The sequence below is a fragment of the Apus apus genome, chromosome 29 (assembly GCF_020740795.1).
Source record: "Apus apus isolate bApuApu2 chromosome 29, bApuApu2.pri.cur, whole genome shotgun sequence".
Taxonomy (NCBI): Eukaryota; Metazoa; Chordata; class Aves; order Apodiformes; family Apodidae; genus Apus; species Apus apus.
This window is the reverse complement of record NC_067310.1, coordinates 69,754-79,904: the sequence shown is the minus strand read 5'-3', so window position 1 is coordinate 79,904 and position 10,151 is coordinate 69,754. Positions and strand designations below refer to the sequence as shown.

Here is a 10,151-nt window from a genome sequence, read left to right as displayed (position 1 = left end):
AGGTCAGTGCGGCGCCGCTGCCGGACCCGCTGCCCTCGGTGCCCGTCGCCCCCCCCCCCCCCCCCCCCCCGCGCCGCCGCCTCCCCCTTCCCCTTCTCCCCTTCCCTCCTTCTCCTCCCCCGCCTCCCGCTGATCCCCCCCCCACGGCCTTCGGGGGCCCCGCGGGACCGGCCCCGGCGGGAGGGCGGCTCGCCCGGCCCGGCCCCCTCCCGCTGCCGCCGGAGGTAAGAGCCGGGCCGCGGGGCGGGCGGGGCGTTGCCGGGGGGGGGTGCCGGGATTCACCGCCGCCTCCTACGTCGCCCCGCCGGCGTAACCCGCATTGCGTAATGCGGCCGCTGCGTCAGGGAGGCCTGCGCGAGCTGCGGCGCGGAGCCCGCCCGGGGGTGAGGCCGCTGCGGCGGGAGGCGCGGGGGGCGGCGGGCGGGGCGGTCACGCGCCGGCTGCGTGGGCCGCGGCGGGAGGGCGCGGGGGGGGGGGGCCGCGCTCTCCGCACTTTGCGCAGCCGCCGGCCGGGCTGTTGGACGGGGCCGGGGGCCCCGCGGCCGGCGCGGGGCGGTGGGCAGCCCGCCGGGCCCGCGGGGCGGCGGGAGGCGCCGTCCCCGGCGCGGGGCGCGGCGCGGGGCGCGTTGCGCCGCTCGCGGGCCGGTGCGCAGGGTGCGTGCGGCGGGGCGGGGCGGCGCGGGGCACTTCCTGCCGCCGCCATTTTGTCGCGGACGGGAGGAGGAAGCGGCGGCTCCTGCGCGGAGGCAGCGGCCGGGCCCGGCCCCGCGGCCCGCGGTGAGTGACGCCGCCGCCGCCTTCCCCCGCCTCGTCCCTTCCCCGGGGGAGCCGCGCCGGGCCGGGCCGGAGCGGAGCGGGCTCGGCGAGGGGGGAGCTCCCGCCGCGCCGTTAGGCCTAGGCCGCCCGCCCCCGCCCTGGCCCTGCAGCCGGGCCTGGCGGCCGCTGGCGGGGCTGAGGTGGGGGATGGACAGCGAAGGGCGATCGGAGCCGGCGCGGCGGGAGCGGCCGGTGCCCTGCCCGCCCGCCCTGCGCCCTCGGCGGGCGGCGCTGCCTTCCCGGGCCGCCCGCGGCTCCCGGGCCGCCCGCCCGCCGCTCCCCGCAGCTCCCTCGTAACCCCCGCTCCGCCTCGCTCTCCCTGCTCGTTCAGTCGCCTCCTGAGCCACTTTTAAACTTTCCGTGGGGTGCTTTTCTCGCCTGGTCTTAACTCGCACGGCTGGTGGGTTGGTTTAAATTTTCAAGCTAAGTTTTCAGGCTTTTTTCCCCACTGTTGTTTTCGACTCTTGCGGACAGTTTGGAAATAAGAATCCTGGAGGGCTCAGCTCTGAGAGGGAGGAGAATCTTGAGCCGCTCGCCTGTGTTTTTGGGCACCGATTTGGGTTGGAAAGGGGGAAACCTGGGAGCCGGCTGGGGAGCGACTGCTCTTTCTTGGTGGGTCCTGTGGGTGGAATGCCGGAGGGGCCGGGTCCCTCCGCGCCCGCGGGGTGTTGACACGGCCGCTCGGCTCCTCGTTTGATGCAGTAATTAGCCGCTGGCGTGAAAGCAGAGAGTGCTCCTGCTCCCTTGGAATGCATGCTGGCCGGGAGAGATACGGCTTTACTCATGTAATTAACAACCCGGAGTAAAAGTCTGGTCGTTATAAACTCGGGCTGCTCTCCCCTTCGTTAATAAACACATCCTTATCCCACCTTTATCAATGAGCTCACCCGTATCCCTCTCACTGCTTCCCTGGTGTTTTCCTCAGCTGCTTTTTATTTTCACCGATGCTTTTCAAAACTTAAAACTCCATAGTTTTCACTCTGGACAACGTTGAAGTTTCCCTGCTCTTTTTGGCAGAAGTTTTCCCACAAAAACACTTTAAAGCCCCGTAATTTTGGGAAACATACTCCATGAAAACCAGTTCCCAGGGCAGGCTTGAGAATAAATCCAGGCAGCACCGTTGCTCCTAGGGATGTTATCATGTAAAGAATTAAGCTGGTAATTTAAGTCAGTAACGAATCTGTGGTGCCAGGTGATTTTATGGTTTCCATATCTGCATCATCCGTGAAAGTTTTGGGGTGGTTTGAGGAACTTAAATCACTCGTTTCAGTTTTACAGGGGTTTGGGTTTGCAGCAACTTCAGGTTAAGCTGAAATGTTGTGTTAAATCTTCTTCTGGCAAAGTTTAGCTCATTTTAGGCAAGAAAATAAAAAACACCTTTGAGCAAGCAAAATACTGAGTGTTTCAACCTTGTAAACATTTAAGAGGTGGCTGAAATTCTGTTGCTCGAGCACTTCATCTTTTTATTTTGCTAATAAAAGTGTTTGCAGAGATGAATGGAAATGGAATTTCCATCCTGGCGAGTTCCACGGTTCAGGGTAAGGCCGTGTGGGTTGCAGGCTGCCCTCAGCCCTGTTTGGTGTCAGGTGAGGGCCACTTTGTGTTATAAAACACGAGGTAAAAGAAAATATTTGAATTCTCCACCCCTGAACTTGAGGAACCATGATAGGAACTGTAAATAAACAGGATGGGGGGGGACACACACACGACCCACCTGCCAGGCTCGTGGTTCCCAATAATCTTTGCCCCTTGGCCCAGGACAGGATTCCTCTTTAAAAGCAGCAAAATGTGACTTTCCTGATTGCTTTATTTGCCTCCAACTGCATTAATTCCTGAAAGCTGAATAACTGTTGTTGTTGTATTATCTGATGGTTCCCTGAATGTGACTTCAGGGGAGGTGACCAGCAATTAGCTCAATTACTGCCGGCAGCAAAGCTGGTGTCAGTGTGAATCCCGTTTCTTTTTAGAGGAAACCAGAACTGTGCCTTGGTTGGAGACCAGTGCAGGGAGGAATTATCTCACCTGGTTGTTCCCCTGCTTCTAATTACTCTTTTTTTTGGTTATTTTTGGTCTTCCATGGGTCAGTCAAGAGGAGCTGTAACCAAGTGTATGTAACCAAACATCCCCCACTACGATTTTGTGATGTTTTGGAACAGTTTCTCCCAAGTAAACTTTATAGTCGGGTAATGATCTACTGGCAACCGGTGCTTGGAGCCGGTTCAGGAATGTGAACCATTTGTTTGCAGGAAGATATTTCACCTTAACCCCACGCAGAATCCCAAGGGCTCTGAGGAGGAGGAGCCCGGACACAGCTCTCCCTGTGAAAATGGGCTGAAACAGGGGGGATTTGGGGCAGTGATGGTCCTTAGTGTCAGTGTTCCTGGGGTCTGATGTTGAATGGGGCGATAAAGGCTCATCCCAGCCCTTGGTAGTGAGGGGGGTGGTGTGTGAAATTATATTTCCTCCTTGTGAAGGCAGCTGGGTCGTTGCCTTCCTAAATACAGAAGGAGCACAAGAACAGGATGGCATCTCATGGCGGGGGGGGAGGTAGGGGCAGGGGGATTGACTTTGGGGGGGTCTGCAAACCCATATTCCCCCTAGGAAGTGGCAGATAAGGGATGTTAATGTGTGCAGGGAAGGAAAAACAAGCAGTGGGAGCTGTTAGGAGGGGTTTGTGTCACCTCCAGACTCATCCCATGCCCCCTCCACCTGGAATTTGGGGAGGAATCGTGTCCAGCTTTGGCCAAAGCAGTGAGTGGGGGAGGAATCTGTCCCAGATAGTGCCCAAGGACGGGTTGCAGTCCAGGGTTTAATCTGATTTTTGAGCTTTCTTGCCATGAAAAGCAGGAAAACAAAGTGTCCGTGAGCTTGCGAGGGAGTGTGGGGGGAGTTTGGGAGTGTCACTGGATAGTGGGTGTTTTAAAGCTCTCTGCCATCCAAACCCTGAAGCTTTTGACACTCTTGGCAGCCTCACTGGGGCTTGGGGCTGGGATTAGTGGGTTTCAAAGAGCGGCTCTGCAGAGAGGATGTGAACGGGGAAGCTGCCCACAGAGCCAGGGAATCCCAGCCCAGAGCTCCCCAGGGCTCCCAATCCACCTTTCTCTCCAGGGTGAGTCCCCTGGCTGCTCCCAAGCTGGTTCCTCTTGGATATTTCACAGCACAACATCCAAATCACTTTCCTTGGCCCGGATTAAGCAGACCTGATTGTTTACAAGCCACAGAGGAGCCATCATCTTGCTCTAAAACTTCCAGAACCAACAACAGATAATTCACAGCGATGGAAAAAGTCCTGGGATTCTGCTGTACCAACATGGGTGAATTTGTGCCTGTGGGATCAGCTCTGTGGAAGGGTGAAGGGTTTATCACCATTGCTGGTGCTGCTGGAGCTCCTGTCAAGCGAGCTGGGACATTTTGGGGCTGGTTGATGAGAAAAACTCCTGGTTTGAGTTTGGAATGAGTGCTCAGCGGACCCTGACTCCGATTCCAACTCCAAAGGGTTGTGCTTCACTCTGCTTCCACCAAAAGGATGAAGAGTCTGTTTGGTGAGCTGCAAACTTGGGGTGTCTGAATTCCCATCTCCTGCCTTACACTGGATGCTGCTGCCTGGGGAAAACTCCATCTGGACAAGATGTTTTCCATATGGATCCAGAGATCCCATCAGACATCGAGGCAAAGGCGTTTACATGTGGAATACCTCAAAGTGGGACTGAAATTCCCACCTGGGTGCTGGGGAGGACAATCCAAACCCACGGAGACCCAAAGCATCCTTTTAGGCTCATTTCATCTTTCTGTGCTATTTTGGAGCCTCTTCATTACAAACTTGATGCTGCATGTTGGAAACTGGAGGAAAACGAGGAGCTTTTATCCAAAATTTTTGAGACCAAAGTACTTGGGAAGTGCCAGCATGTGTTGGAGCAGCAAAATTTACCTCCTGGTTTTATTTTTAATCCCTCTTTTAATGGCAAGAAACAATTTCATTCCTGTTCCTTGTGTTTTCAGGAGGGGGAATTTTGTCCCTTGGCTAACGGCTCGTGTCTGTGTCACCACTCCAAGCAGGAGCAGAGTTACTAATTATAACTTTTCCAAACAGCTCGGAGTAGTCCGGAGGAGGAGGGAGGTGGCACAAATCCAGAGGAACATAAAACAGCCTGAAAAAAACCCATAAAACAACCCAAAAACAGGACTTGGGCAAACATCCTGAAACCAAAAACTCTGTTAGAAACAGCCTGGAAATTGGAAATCACCAGTGAGTTTGAAATCTGAGGGATTTCATGTTGGTTTGTTGCTTTCCCAGGGAAGATTCCCAATTTAGGGAAGGGAGGAAGCAGAGGGTTGGTGGGTTTTGTGGCCTCAGTCAGGATTTAGCCCCAGTGCCGCTTTTTGTTCAATTAAGTTGTTATTATAATGTATTTCAGGCCTAATTAGGCTTTGCAAGCTCCTAGTGCAGCTGTAAGGATAATACAAAACCTGTAAGGGGAAAAAAAAAATAATGTTTTTAAGACAAAATACCCCAAAACCTGATGTTGGGGGGTGGGAAGCAAAGGGGTCTGAGAGCCTGGACCATGTTAGACAGCTGCTGAGTGGGGTGGGAGTGTCCTGAAAAGCGTCTCTGGTTCCTCCTTGCACGTTATTTTGCCTTTTTCCATAATCGAGAATGGCTGGATGTGCTGCCAGATTCTTCTGGGTTTCACCTGAGATTTCAGCAAATCTCTAAGTAGAATTTTTGGGGGGCTTTCCTCCTAGATCTGGAGGTGTCTGGTGTGCAGAATGTCTTGGGGTCATCAAAAAGATACCGTCATGTGGCAGAGTGAGTGAGTCATTGGAATGTGTCTGAGCTTGGTGTGGTGGGAGCTCTGGGAGGAAATTGTCAGGGCAAATCTGCTTTCCTCAGACTTGTAAACTTGGTGGCCTTGGCTGAGGAAACTTGGTGGCCTTGATGAAAAAAGTGTCAAGTTGTGGCTCCTCGTTAGGGCCAATGGCTGATTGGGCCAGGGGCTGCAGAGCAGCTAATGAAGCTGTTTGTGTTTTATGTGAATGGGTGTGGAATGAAGCTCAAATTTGAGATGTATGGGTCAGGTTTTTTGTCTTCTGGGCTGAGCAGCACACTTAAAAAAAGCTGAATCAAGTTACATGAATACAGGTTAATTAAGCAATTAGATGTTTAAACGAACCTGGGCACTTCAGCAATTAAATAGTCCTTTACAGTGTCGTGTCAGCTTAATTTAATTATTGTCTGCCAGCACGTTGGCTTTAATAAACCAGATACAGAAGCAAAACAAGCTTGGGAACCTCAATTATGTCATACCTGCTAATTAAAAGAATATTTAAATCTTTATTTGAGCTTTTCCAAGGTGATTTATCCCAGAGATCCTTGGAGTGATCACCCAGTGGGGTGACAGATTATTTAGAGAATAATCCTTATGTTTATAATGAATGAATTACTGGAAACAAAAGGACAATAAATGAATATTTAACGAGCTGTAGTGGTCTGGACTGTCCAAATGTGAGTAGTTGCTGCTGTTCATTTCCATCAGAGGCAAATCCTTGCAGGAAGAGAGAGTGAGGAGTGGAGGATGAGGTGCTTTTGCAGCTTATTTTCTACAAGGTGAGCAGGAGGGATCCACAGGTTGGCTCAGGAATGTGCAGTTTGATTTAATTTTTCATACGACTTGTGTTCATGAAGACACTCAGCCCGGGGATGTGGGTCCTTGGTTATATTCCTGCTCCAACTGGGAACTCCACAGGGAAGGAGTTGAACCAGAGCCCTGTTGTCTCCTGGGGAGGTTTTGGGTTAAAAAGAAATGGATGTGGTGCAGAGCAAGTGCTGCTTTTTATCCTTTTCTGGAGTCAGGAGCACAACTCTGTTCGTCTTTGGGGAGATCTCAGTTTTAGGAAGGATCAGTTGAACCCTCAGGACACTCAGTTTTAGGGAAATCAGGAGGGGCTGGGAGCAAATCCACACCCTGCTGTGCCGGTTGTTCTGCCCCGAGCTGAGCTGTAGGAACTGGGATCCCGTTCCTGCTCTGAAGCCTCTCCCCTTGCTCCAGGCTCTCTTGTAGTAATGTCCCATTTTCCCTCCTCAAAACCACTTGTGCAGCCACGTGGGGAATTTCTTGTTATGTTTTATCCTGTGCTGGGGGTTATTTTGGGCTGGGAGAGGAGCAGGGCAGCTGGGTGGCTCTGCAGCTGGATCAACAACTGGGCCTTGTTTTTTCCAAGCAAGCAAGGAGAAAGTTTGTTTTCACCTCATTTGAGGTTTATGGAATTTGTGAAAAAGGAGACAAGGAGGATGTGTTTGCTGTGTAGAAGTTCAGGGAACCGATCTGTGGGTGGTAGGAATCTTGTTTTCTGGGAAGGATCTTTGGTTGATGGTTTCAGGTCAGCCTTGGAATGCTTCTCCATCCTTTCCCTCAGCTGCTACCCCAAAGCTCTTTCAGTATCTGGTTGTTCTTCCAAAGCAGCTGAGGGCTCCAATCATGCCAGAAAAAGAAGCTTTGGTGGCCCAAAGCTTCTCAAAATAAGTGTGTATTCCTCATTTCTTCCTCTCTCCCTAATTTTTGTGAGGTCTCCCTCCTGCTGCATGAAGGTGATCTGAGGGGCATGGCTCTGCTTCCAGAGCTGCAGGAAGCCCAGGCTGGGATCTCCCCTCCCTTGGGCTTGGCTCAGGTGGAGATTTTTGGAGTCTCCCTTCACTCGTCCAGCGGGAAGGACTCAGCACGGAGGCGTTTTCCCTGGGACTAACCTCAACTCACACTTCCTTTTTCTGGAATATCTCCTCTCTTGAACTGTGTTTTCAGTTTACAAAACCAGAGTGAAACATTTAGGGTTTAATTTAAATGCAGGGATGAAATTTCAGCCAGGCTGGGGTGGGTCTGCTCAGACTTTTGGTCTTTGGGTCATGTAGCTCCATTTTTTCCTGCATTTTCCCACTGAACACGCAGAGCAAAGCAAAATTCCTGAAGCACCTTCCTCTTTGGAAAGTTCTGAGACAGTCATTAATTACCCAGTTGCCCTTTTTATGCTAATTTGACAAGCTGAAGAGGTATTAAAGTGAGAGGAATAACCCTTAAAAATAATATGCTTGGGGCAGTAAGTTTTTCTGGGCTGAGTGGCAGGAACTGGAATCCTGGGAAGCGAGAGTGAGTGCAGGACCTGCTGCCTCTACTCAGCTGATTTACTCCTGGAAGTTTAAGCCCAGCTTAAAGCTCCATGGTGGAGCTTTGGATGGAGCTCCATGATGTCCCTTTTCCTCCTTCCCTACAGCCCTTCCTTGTGTCAACTCAGAGCTGTGGGGTTTGCTTTAGTTACTGAGTGGTGATCAATCAGAAGATACTCAACAAATCTGTGTTGTCTCTGGGTTTCCTAAAAACGAGGGCTCACTTGGGAGTCTGTTTGGCCTCACAGATCCAGTTTTCCTGACCTCAGGGCACTTTTTTGTTCCTAAACTACCTGAAAACAGTAATTCATCTTTTACCTATGAACTTTCGTTTTGGAAGAGCATAATTTGAAAGGAATGTCATTTCTAGGAGCTCTGTGGAGGTTTTTTTGGCTGGCATGTCTTGATGGTCATGCAAAAAATACACAAAATACTAAATTACTTGTCCTGTTTTGTTGTTGTTTTTTTTTAAGGAGGTGGGTGCTGAGGAGCTGCTGAAGGGTCAGGAAATTTCTTCCCTCACAGCATCCCTGCTTTGGAAACCCTTTGCCAGGCTGGTTTATCTGGTTATGCTGTAGCTCCTGGGGCAGGTTGAGCTTGGGTCCTGGCCAGTGGGACCTCGGAGGGTTGTGATGAAATCCACAGCAATTCGACTTGGAAAACATCCCAGCATGGCAGCCCTGGTGAGCTGCTGAGCCACCAGCCTTGTAGCAAGGCTGGAAATTAAATAAATCTCTTAAAAATGTGTTTTGCCTCCTCTTCCTAATGACTAAAGCTGTAAAAGCAGTGTATGTTGTACTTAAGACCTTGGGTTTTGGAAGAATCGAGATTTTAGGTTTAACTTTCAAGTTCCTATTGTGGAGTGGTGGGTTGGGGTTGGAACTGGCCTGGTGTAGAATCCAGCCATGAGCTCCCATCCTCATTCTCTCCTGGCAAAGCAGCTCAGCTGCATCCAGGGTGGATCCCCCAGCTCCTCCTCGGTGGGAGCCAAGGCTGTGTTTGGTTTCTGTCCGTGCTGCCCCAAGGTCCCTCTGAACCCCAATGTGTGTTACATTCCAAACAAGTTTCTGCCTCAAAAGGAGGAGTTTGTGCTGCTCCTGGTATCTCCTCACTAATTCCATGTGTGGAATGGGCTGTGGTGTAGCAGGGACCAAGGTTTGTGCTCAAACTGTCTCTGATTTGATACACTTTGGGAGGAATAACTATAATAAATGCAATTCAGAGAACCCAGCTGAGCAGGTTTGGAGGGAGCTCAGTGGCTCAAAGTTTTCCATGACTCCTCCAGACTTCAATGGCTGGAATGACTGCCCACAGCCAAGGAGGTGTGAAATTTCTGCTTAAAATCAGAAGGAATCAAGGTAAATCACTTTCCTGACTTGAGCCAGATGAGACTGCTCATGTGCTCCAAATAAACTTGGACTGGGAACATAAGGGTGAACTCCTCTTAGCTTGATGGGCCCATGACAACCACCGTTAAATCATTTGTCTTAATCGTAGAATCATATCATAGAATTGTGGAATGGTTTGGGTTGGAGGGACCTCAAAGCTCATCTAGATCCAACCCCACCATGGGCAGGGACACCTCCCACCAGCCCAGGTTGCTCCAAGCCCCATCCAACCTGCCCTTGGACACTGCCAGGGATGGGGCAGCCACAGCTTCCCTGGCCCAGGCTCTCCCCACCCTCCCAGCCAAGAATTTCCTCCTCATGTCCAACCTCCAGCTCCCTCTGCCAGTTTCAAGCCATCCCCCCTGGTCCCATCCCTCCTGCCCTTGTCCCAAGCCCCTCCCCAGCTTTCCTGGAGCCCCTTCAGGCACTGGAAGCTGCTCTAAGGTCTCCCTGGAGCCTTCTCCTCTCCAGGCTCAACACGCCAGCTCTCCCAGCTTGTCTCCAGAGCAGAGCTACTTCAGCCCCAGGATCATCTCCATGGCCTCTTCTGGACTCACTCAACAGCTCCCTGTCCTCCCTGTATTGGGGACCCCAGAACAGTCTATAGTTCTCCAGGGGGTCTCAGCAGAGCAGAGCAGAGGGGACAATCCCCTCCCTGGCCCTGCTGCCCACGCTGCTGGTGACACAGCCCAGGACATGGGGGGCTTCTGGGCTCCAGTGCACAGTGCCAGCCCATGTGGAGCTTCTCCTCCACCATCACCCCCAAGTCCTTCTCAGGGCTGGAGTAATTG

The 10,151-nt window shown here is 52.1% G+C and overlaps 1 protein-coding gene and 1 long non-coding RNA gene across 2 annotated transcripts in view; one reads left to right on the top strand and one right to left on the bottom strand.

Annotated features, from left to right (window-relative positions):
* LOC127395136 (uncharacterized) overlaps nucleotides 1–10,151 on the bottom strand; it is a 90,455-nt gene that overhangs the window by 37,786 nt on the left and 42,518 nt on the right. The gene's annotated exons all lie outside the window — the stretch shown is intronic.
* BRD4 (bromodomain containing 4) overlaps nucleotides 63–10,151 on the top strand; it is a 72,946-nt gene continuing 62,857 nt past the window's right edge. The window contains 1 exon segment of the mRNA XM_051641578.1: nucleotides 63–224. The gene's annotated coding sequence lies outside the window, so the exon portion shown is untranslated.